Below are 11,516 nucleotides of genomic sequence, written 5' to 3' on the forward strand. Positions count from 1 at the left end.
TGTTTGCTGGCGCCAAATTCTTCCAATACCGAGCCAGAAATATGCGTTCTAATTTTGACCAGTTTTTAGCACTGTTTGCTCGATCCTACTTCCTGATTAAGTTGTTTCTCACTTTTATGAAACCCGTATGTGTTCTACATATGGACATAACCCTCTAGGAATTCATGCTCCATCTACCTAATTGAATGCTCTGTGCAACAAAGGGTACCTCGGAGAATGTTGAATTCACCAAACCATGGAAGCGAGTTTTTAACTCGCGGTGTCCCATCCACTCACGCCAACCCTTCAAAGGCAAGGCTTCCGCGCGGTGAATCCGGACAATTAACCATGGACCCTCTCTGACTAACCCATATCCCGAACTTTAGAGAACTAGAGCCATGGTTAGGTTGCGAACTCATTACATCATATTGTGCCTACTTGACTAATTGCGCATTATTTGTTGTGCATAATCTATGTGTTTTTCCTAACCGTTTGTTTGACTTGTGTTAAGACTAAATAAACTAATAATGACTCAAAGAACTTTTCCTAATTAATTAATTAATTTGAGTAATTAAAGTCTAATAATTTAATCAGAATTTACTTAGTATGACTTTAAACATACCCTGTTGAGTAATAATACCGAAAGCAGTCCCAGATCAACGTTCCAGCAATGGCTCCACGATTTTGACTGCAGCGCCACTCTGTGGAGTGCAGCACCTGGCAATAGTTCTGTCATCTGGCGCTACACTGCAAAGTGTGGCGCTAAACCTGTCGTTATGGAGACAGTTCGGTATATTGCTCGAGTCATCACTTTGCGTCTAATTGAACAGTTTGATAATCAATTCGATTACTTTTATTAATAATAATACCTTGTTAAGTCCTTAATCGAGTCTAGGCACTAAGTCCCATAGTCTTACACAAGAGTTAAAGAATGTCACTTACACTCACCATATAAAGCACACACTAATATGTATGTACACTTTGATCATGTCTAAGAGAGTCTTGTATGCGCGTGTTTTCCGTCATTTTTTTAGGGGGGTAAGTCGGATATTAATCCTCCAATTAAACCACTTGTTTGAACCCTATACTTGATTCCCAAAAATATACATACTTGATTCCCAAAAATATACATCCTATTTTTTCTTTTTCTTTATAAACCCGTAAAGTCAAAGTCAATTCAAGTCAAGTCATTAAAACAAAAATGGTTTAATTTACAGCGCGTGGTCAAGAAAGGAAGGGCGTTTGATCAAAGACAACCTTTTAATTCAAGTTCAACTTTTCGACAAACCAATCGCTCAAAAAAGGAAATCTAAGAAGATAATGGTAACTCAGGAGGAATTAATAAACTTAGGAACCAATTGACTAATGCGACTGAGGCGTTGAAGGCTTTAACCCTCAAAATTAATGACCCTATGAAGAAACAACAGATGGACCTCATGCAAGAAAGCTTGAGCAAGTTATCTAGTGACTACAAGTTTCAAGGCATTAGTTCACAAGGGGTCTCGGTGGACAAGGAGCTTCTTCCACAGAAATTCAATGCCAACGACATCCCGAAATTCATGGCAACTGATAACCCTTGTTTTTATCTAAGAGCTTTTGAAACAATAATGAGTATTAAGGGTATTGATAAGAAAGTGTTTCCCTCTTTATTTTCTCTATCTCTTGAAACCGTTTGCCAACAATGGTTCTTCTCCCTTGACAAAGAGAGAACCTCTACTTGGTAGTCAATAGTGAACGCTTTCATTGATAGGTACAAGTGCAACATTCAAGTTGAAACTGATTATAGGGAACTTGAAATACTCAAGCAGAAAGAGAATGAAGGTTTCACTTCTTTCTTTAACAAATGGAGATAAACCTTTGCTAGGATGATTGAAGTACCAAATGAGAAAGAATATGTGAGGTTGTTTATCAAGATCCTTTAAGAGAAGTATTCCAAGCATCTGAAGTATCAGAATAATCTACATACCTTCAAGGTCGTCTATGACATTGGAATTAGTATTAAAGACGACATGGCTAAGCTGAAAGCTGCTAATAGTAACTCCAACAGTGGCTGGAAAGGCAAGAAGAACGACAATCCTTCTTCTTCCAAAACCACCCACTCAAACAATGTTATCACCTTCAATTTGAGTGAAGTCCTTGCTATGAACAACCAAGGACAAAAGAAACCATTTAGGAGGAACTTTACTCCTATAGGTATGAGTTATGACGCCGCATTTGACCGACTAATTGCAAAAGGTCTTATAACTCCTATTGGATTATTTGAGGACCCACCAGTTGAGAAGAGGACAACTAATTGGAACCCCAATGCACACTGCAAATATCACCAAGGTAGGGGCCACCTCACTGAAAAATTGTTGGAAGCTTAAGGAACCTATCCAAGATTTTATTGATAATAATAAATTGTCTTTGCCCCCTTCCAGTAAGAAGCCAAGTATCGGCAATGCACCTCTCGCTCATTCCCTGGCCATCTCTGATGAGGAAAACGAAGTTGATCCCTCATCTCTCATCAAGCCTATTAAAGAAACTCATGCTATCAAAGAAGAGGAGGAGATCTTTTTCGATGCCATGGATGACTTTCCTAAACCATCAAGCAAGGAAGATGTACGAATTTTTATATGGTCCATGTGGGAGGGAAAAGATTTGCTACGTGAGGCTCTCAAATTTGCAAAGAAACAAGCAAAGGAGCTTCAGAAAAAGATTGATAAAATTCCACCCACAAAGAAGAAAGCATTCTCTCTACAAGTAACTGACGGGCCCAAGAAGAGTAATAGACTCTATACTCCAATTGGGACTTTATATGCTAAAATGTTCAAAATGCTCTCCGAGAGTGGTAAGGTCAAACCTCTCAAATCGAGACCATTTGAATTGCTAAAAAGGACATATATATTCTACTGTCAATACCATCAATCAGGGGGACACACTATTGAAAACTGTTTTAAATTTAAAGATTTAATACAGAAAATGATTGATGATAAGAAGCTAGTCCAAATCCCACAAGAAGAAGACATAAGCATCAATGGAGTTTGGGACAGCGATGAAGAAGATGTCTACCTAAAAGACATGGAAGGACCTCCACCTTCAGTGTCATATTCAATAGATGATTTCTAGGTTGAAGAGGATTCACCTATAGACGTCCTCACAAGGTCTGGGAGAACGCAACCTCCCATCTCAACACAACCTATGCCGACTACGCAGCAAGTTCCCTTACCTATCATAGAAGACAATGATATCGTCAAGAAATTCAAGAAGACCAAGGTCGAAATGAATGTATGGAAGCTTCCAGCTACATCACGAGAACATAGGTTGGAAGTGATGAATGCCTTGGATAAGATAGGGATAGATTCTGACATCACTTCTGAGGGGTTGGCTAACTTCCTTACGAGTGACCTCCAGAAGGTGACAAACATTATAAGGCACTAAACCTCACAGTGGTTTGCAAGAGAATGAAAGTCCCAATGACTCTTGTAGACAATAGATTGGCAATTAATGTATGTCCACTCAGCACTATGAGGATGTTAGGCATAAGGGATGAAGACTTAACCCCGTCGACACAAGGAATAAGAGCTTATGACAACACTCGTCGCCAAGATCTTGGTAAGATTACCATGAATATAACGGCGGAGCAATAGAACATGCCACTACATTTCAAGTGGTAGATATCAAAGCATCATTCAACTTATTGTTAGGATGCCCTTGGCTTCATGACCTAAAGTTCGTCCCTTTATCTCTCCACCAACAGGTAAAATCCATAGTTGGAGGAATTCCTATCACGATCGATGCTTCACCCATGAGGATTAAAGCTATAGAAAATCCAATCATTAATGTGGAGCACGATGAAGACGATGAAGATTTGTGGGGCTTTAATGAAGAGATCTCCTTAATCGAAGAAGATGAAAGGACCCCTCTCTGCCACGACCCCCACTCCAATATGACAATAAATGCTATTCTCAAGAAACAAGGGCATTTTCCTGGAATGACTTTAGGAAAGAAGAAGAGAATAGCAAAACAGCTTGAATTACCCGGCCTCCCTAAGTTAGATACTTTCGGACTTAGTTTTGAACCGACTCGGGAAGATCTTAAGCGAGCCCAGGAAAGGTCTAAGGCGCGTAGGAATGCTTGCATCCAAAAGAAAGCAATCCCAATGGATCAGTATCCTCTTACTGTCAATGGACACTTCATAAAAGAAGGAGAGGACTATCCATGATAAGAATTTCCTGAACCTTTTGTTGTAAATGGCATAAGGCCACCGGGATTCGAAATTTTCTTAGATTGCTACTTTCTAGATGAAATCCCAACTCCTATCCACAAGGAGAAAGCACCCCCATGCTTTGACTTTAATGTCATGAGATTATTATTTGGGCAAGATAAAGATGAGCCGAGATACATAGAGGATAACTCCTCGCTCATCCAAACGGTCCTACAAAGTGAGAACTATGACCCCTCAAAGCTCATCACTCCAGCTGAAGGATCAGTACAAGGGTGGCGCAAGACAGTCAAGGTGACTACTCCAAGTGAAAGGAAAATGTCATAACGACAGGGCAAGGACCGATGTTTGAAGAATCGTCTAAGTCAGAGTCAGAGTCAGAGTGTTTTTCTATAGAGTCATCCAAGTCCTTAGTTTTAGCACCCCCTCCTTCTTCTATTTTTCCTCCTAGGATAGTTAGTAATCAAGTCCCTGAGGACATATCCCTTTTTGATGTAATGATTCCGAATTCAATAATATGTCTTCTTCAGCTTACTCCTCGTGTTTCTCTTTAACCCAAGATGACGAGCATTTCTTGACTAAAAATGAAAATGACAAAGAAATTATTAAATTAATGGAAACACTTGAAAAGAAAACACCGATAATTGAGGAAACTGAGACGGTTGATATCTCAAATGATTCAACCATTAAAAGAGATGTTAAAATCGGATTAACACTTAATGAACAAGAAAGAACCGATTTAATTAATCTACATAAAGAATTTATCGATGTATTTGCTTGGTCATATGAACATATGCTAGGTATTAATAGAGAAATAGCTCAACATACTATACCACTAATTCCAGGAATGAAACCTGCAAAACAAAAGTTGCGTCGAATGAAACCCGATGTAGCTCTTAAAATAAAAGAAGAAGTTCAAAAACAAATAACAGAAGGTTTTATCAGGGTATCCAAATACCCTGAATGGGTGGCCAACGTCGTCCTAGTTCCGAAGTAGGATGGAAGGGTAAGAATGTGTGTTGACTATCGAGATTTAAATAAGGCAAGTTCAAAGAACAACTTCCCTTTACCACACATCGATATTTTGGTAGATAATACAGCGAATCATGCACTTTTTTCGTTCATGGATGGACACGCGAGATACAATCAGGGTCTCATGGCAGAAGAAGACATGGAGAAAACAACCTTCATAACACCATGGGGTACTTACCGTTACACGGTAATGCCATTCGGGTTGAAAAACGCAGGTGCTAATTACCAACGGGCAGCGACTGCCCTACTCCATGACATGATGCACAAAGAAGTTGAAGTGCATCAAGTAGCCTTGAGAAAATTCTTTGAAAGGCTAAGGAAATACATTATGAGGTTGAATCCATCCAAGTGTGGTTTTGGAGTCACCTCAGGCAAGCTTTTAGGTTATGTCATAAGCTCTAGAGGAATAGAGATAGACCTAACCAAGATCAAGGCAATCATGTCAATGCCACTGCCCAAAACCGAGATTCAGGGTTTTATTGGTCGGTTGCAATATATAAGTAGGTTCATATCCAAATTATCGACAATATGTAAACCAATATTCAAAAAGCTCAAAAAGAATGTACCAGTAATATGGGACGATGAGTGTCAAAAATCCTTTGAAAAGATCAAAGCCTAACTCGCAAATCCTCCCGTACTAGCACCAGCACTTCCAATAATACCTCTTAGGTTGTACCTAACAGTTACCAAGGAGACAATTGACAGGCTAAAGTCGTATCACCCAATCAAAAGTAATTCCTAAATCCTCTAGCTAATGCAGATAGGGAAGTAAGGTCGAATCCACAGGGAAACAAGTCTTTCTATTCCTAATTAATTAAAGCAATATAATTTATTAAGTAACAATTTAATAATATGCACTAGTATAAAAATACAAAAAGGCATCCCCATAAAGGCACCTGTTCAGGCCAAACCAGTGTCAAAAACTAGGCAAAAATTGGGCGCAATTTTCTACTAATAGAAAATGCCAAAAATGAACCGGTGCCATTTTTTTAAAAAAAAAAAACCCGCCGCTTTCCTTCTTCCTTCTCTTTCTCTTTCATTCATTTTGGCTGCTTCACTGTTCTCTTCTCTCTTCACTGTTCGATTCCCGCAAGCCCTCACCTGCGAAACCCCTCACCTCACCTGCACTCTTGCCGCAACCGTCGCCGGCTACCATCACCGCCGCCACCCCTGCCCTTCTCTTTCTCCCCTGCCGTGCTGTTTTTCCCCTCAGCTCAACCTCCTCCACCGACCTCATCTATTCATTTCCTGCGCCACAACCCTGAAGGTCGCCGCCGCACCACCGCCCTGAAGGTTGCCGCCGCACCACCGCACGACTGACCACAGAAGCTACTCCATCTCTCCTCCCTTCAAGCTACATTAAACTACAATAATTTGAGTGTTTTAGGTATACTTTTTTTTCTTTATTCACAATAATTTTCCATTTATTTACTTATATTAATTTGTTTTGCATGTTGAAGAATTGTTAGGCAAATTAAAATTTAGGTTAGAATATAATTTTACTTCAATTTGTTTCAATTATTGGTTTTTTTTATTGGGAAATTGTAAAAATATTAGAAATTAGTAACCTTGTTACTCATTAAGTTGGATATTAGTATGTTTTAATGGTTAATTTAATTTGTTTTGATGTGTAATTTTGAATAAAGTAGAGAATATTAGCCTTGTTAATTAATTAGTTGAAATTTGGTTTGTTATAATGGTTAGATATTAGTAACCTTTTTAGTTTAGCAATTTTAAATAAATAAAATGAAAAAAATTAGAGATTAGTAACCTTTTTAGTTTAGCAATTTTGAATAAAAAAATTGAATTTTAAACAAAGTAGTGAATACATAGTTTAGCAATTGTTAGTTCGATGAATGATGTGTTTTAGCTTAGAAATAAATTAGTGAATTGACATGTTATGAGAAGTACATACATAATATTTAACCTAATTTTTGTTTTTTGGTTTTTGTATTTTTAATATATAGATTCATATGTTAATTGAAGCACGAGTTTAGCTTGAGGACTACATATTGAGCTCAAGTGGGTAGTTGCTATATTGGTATGACTTATAAACTTTACTTAGCTATATTTCTTTCTATTTATCCATTTAATAAAAGTTTATTCATGAAATTGCAACTTGTGTATTGTTTAATTGCAAATAAATACAACAATATATAGAATACTTACATCATCATATGCCTAGATGTCGTTCAAGGCTTTCTCATTAGGAGAAAGTCTTGAATAGTCCCCGGTTGGGACTATTCTTGAATGTGTACTCTCACTTAGGTGGTGAATGTATGTTTTCTTTTCGATTTTAAGGAACATCTTGGCTTACCATTTCCTCACTATGTTCTCAAGGTACATATGTGGGTAATTAATTATCTACATCGTGTACTTGGAGAAATAGGGGGAAATGCTGCCGGAATTTCCTTAAAATTGGAAAGTTGACATACATTCACTAGTAAGAGTAGACATTCAAGGATAGGTTAGGTTGGAGTGATAAGGACCCTTTGAAAACATGCATTTTTTCACTATATGAATGGTATATTCACGTTTTGTACTTGAATTTGATTTACATAAAATATGTAGCAATTACACATTATTCATTATATGTTGTTATATATGTTTAGAGACAATTTACTAAATGGAGAAGGATCGTGGTTGGATGTATGGTAGACGCGATACATTGGAATTTTGGAAAGGGGTTCAAGAGTTTTGCGAGTGGGCTTTAGCTTATCAACGCAAACTTGGTGGTAAAGGCCTTTATTGTCCTTGTGTTGATTGTAATAATGTGAATGTGGTCGATAGTGTTGAAATCATTAGAGATAATGTATTATGTCGTGGTTTTAGGCATTTATACCATGTGTGGATTTGGCACGGAGAAAGTGGAGAGTACAGTGGGGATCTTGATCGGAATGATGTGCGTGTTAGAAGCAATGAGATTCATGTGCACGAGGAATACGAGAATGATGACTATATTGTTGATAATGCTGAGGATGGAGCCGATGATGATCAGGCGGATGAGTTTGAGGATGAACAAGTGGATAAGATGTTGCATGATGTTGAAGGTGGAGTTTTTGAGTTATTATCGGAGGCTTCCAAAAAGCCTTTGTATCTCAGGTGCAAAAAATACTCCAAACTATCGGTCGTGCTAACACTTTTCAACATTAAGCCGAAGCATGGGTCGACGGACATTAGTTTTACTTCTTTGTTGACCGCATTAAGTTATATGTTTCCTGATGGGAATAAAATTCCTAAGTCTTACTATTACGCAAAGAAGATCATGTGTCCCTTTGGTTTGGAGTATAAGAAGATACATGCTTGTCTTAATGACTGTATTCTGTATCGAAATGAGTATGAACAACTGCAAGAGTGTCCACGATGTAAGCGGTCGCGCTACAAGCGCATGAGGTTCAATCCTGGCACGGAGGGACCTCCTACTAAGGTGTTGTGGTATCTTCCCATTATTCCAAGGTTTAAGCGTCTGTTCTCAATACCGAAAGACGCTAAAAACTTGAGGTGGCATGCAGAGGGAAGAAAGAAAAACAGAATGCTGAAGCATCCAGCTGACTCTCCACGGTGGAAGAACATTGATTTGAAGTTTGAGGAATTTGGTGATGAAGACAGAAATTTAAGGCTTGGGCTGTTCACGGACGAGATGAATCCATTTGGCACTCTTAGTACCCAATACAGCACATGGCCGGTACTTTTAGTGATTTATAATTTACCTCTTTGGCTTTGCATGAAACGTAAGTATGTAATGCTTTCATTGCTAATAACTAGTCCTAAGCAACCTGGAAACGACATAGATGTTTACCTTGTGCCGCTTATTGACGACTTGAGAAAGATGTGGGACGAAGGGGTTTCCGTTTTCGATGCTCATCAGAATGAGATGTTCACATTGCGTGAAGCCCTTATGTGGACCATAAATGACTTCCCTGCATATGGCAACTTGTGTGGGTACAAGGTCAAAGGGAAAAAAGCATGCCCCATATGTATTGATGACACATCAAGCGTATACCTTACTCATTCTCACAAAGATGTCTACCTACGGACTCGAAGGTTCCTTAGGCTTGATTACCCGTACCGTAGGCAGAAATAGGCTTTCGATGGAAACGTGGAAGAGGATACTGCGCCTAGACCATTGACTGGTGCTGAGATTTGTGCTCGGGTGAACGGGATGCGAACGGTGTTTGGAAAATCAGAAAAAACTGTGGTCTCAGCTGCTCTGTTTAAGAAAGAATCAATCTTTTCAAAGCTTCCGTACTGGAGAGAACATGACGTTAGGCATTGTCTTGATGTGATGCATATAGAGAAGAATGTGTGTGATGCTCTTTTGGGAACGCTTATGAATATCCAAGGCAAAACAAAGGACGGAAAGGGTGCACGGTTAGATTTGAAAGAGATGGGGATTCGTCCAGAATTGTGGCCTCAAGAAAAGGTTAGAAAGGGGAAGGAACCGAGAAAAGAAGATGAAAATGTTTCGAAAAAAGGGAAGGAGAAGAGCAAGGGAAAGGGAAAGGCCAAAGATGCGTCAAAGAAGAAAGTTGAGGGTAAAGGGAAGGATGAAAAGAATTATTTACCCTCGGCTTGCTAACATTGTCAAGGGTAAAGAAGCGTATGTTTTGTGTATGTCTGTACGACATTAAGGTTCCATCAGGGTACTCATCTAACATGAAAAGATTTGTTACCTTAAATGGAGAATTGAAGCTGACAAGTATGAAATCCCATGACTGTCACATAATGATGCAAGTATTCCTACCGATTGCAATCCGTGTTATTCTACCGAAACACGTGAGGGAAGTGATTACAAGCCTTTGTTAGTTTTTCAATACAATTTGTAGTAAAGTTCTTGATCCTTGTACACTAGATGCTTTGCAAGCAGATGTGGTTGTGACTTTGTGCAAATTTGAGATGTATTTCCCACCCTCATTTTTTAACATAATGGTTCATCTGGTTCTTCATTTGGTGTGTGAGATTAAGTTGTGCGGTCCAGTGTTCATGAGGTGGTGCTACCCTTTTGAAAGACACATGGGTACATTACAAGATAAAGTACGGAACCTGGCTCACCCTGAAGGAAGTATGATGCAAGGGACCGTGGGTGAGGAGAAAGGTAACTTTATGGCGGACTACATAGCCCTTGCTCAACCTATTAGTCTTCCTACTTCTTGACATGAAGGTAGACTTGATGGTCATGGAACAATTGGGTCGAAACGAATGTCACCAGACCGAGATCAGTTCTTACAAGCACACCTTTATGTGTTGCACCATGTTTCAGATGTGCACCCATATTTAGACGAGCACATGGCTAGTTTGCGTGATGAATTTCCATCGAAAGGTGAAAGGGAACTTATGCAGTTGCATAATAAGAGGTTTGTTAATTGGTTTCGTGATCGAGTAATGAGTGGATTGGATGATACTAGTGTGACCGATACAATACGGTGGCTTGCGTACGGTCCTAGGGATGATGTTCGTTCATTTGAGGAATATGACATCAATGGGTACACTTTTTGGACCGAGGGTCGTGATTTGAAATCTTCCTCCACCCAAAACAATGGTGTAATGCTTGTGGCATCGTCAAGGGAGTTTGCAAGTTCTAAGGATAAATCACCTGTCGATGCGGAGTTGTCATACTATGGTCGAATTCAAGAAATATGGGAGCTTGATTATTGTGACTTCACGGTTGCTCTTTTCAAGTGTAAGTGGGTTGATAATATCAGGTGTAATGTCAAATATGAGGAATTTACTCTTGTAGATCTTGGCCACTTGAATGATAGTGCGGAACCATTTATCCTTGCATCTCAAGCTAAGCAAGTGTTCTACGTAACTGACCCAATGGATTCAAAATGGTCTATAGTGCTAGTTGGCAAAAGAAGAATCCTAGGCATTGGAGATGTTGAGGATGAGGAAGAATATGATGCGTTTGATGATTTAGCACCTTTCACTATTCCTAGACCTGTTGTACTAAATGACATAGACAACGAAGCAGGTTATATGCGATCAGACCACAACGAAGGAATTTCAGATTGAGGTAGTTTGATTAAAAGTTAGTAATGGTTTCATTGCAAATATAGTTTAGGTATCATGTATATAGGAGCATAAGTAGGCGAGAATGACCATAAACTAACATGTTTGTATTTTGAAATTGCCTAAATGTACTCATTATCATGCATATACAAGGTTATAGGATCATAAGTAGGTGAAAATGGCTTAAATAGCTTCTACTTAACCCAACTCCTTTGTTTTGAGTATGAACTAACATTTATTCATTCTAACAACCTATATTCATTATATTTAACATGTTTGTAGTTTGAAATTG

Source organism: Chenopodium quinoa, unplaced genomic scaffold, assembly GCF_001683475.1.
Source record: "Chenopodium quinoa cultivar QQ74 unplaced genomic scaffold, ASM168347v1, whole genome shotgun sequence".
NCBI classification, from domain to species: domain Eukaryota; kingdom Viridiplantae; phylum Streptophyta; class Magnoliopsida; order Caryophyllales; family Amaranthaceae; genus Chenopodium; species Chenopodium quinoa.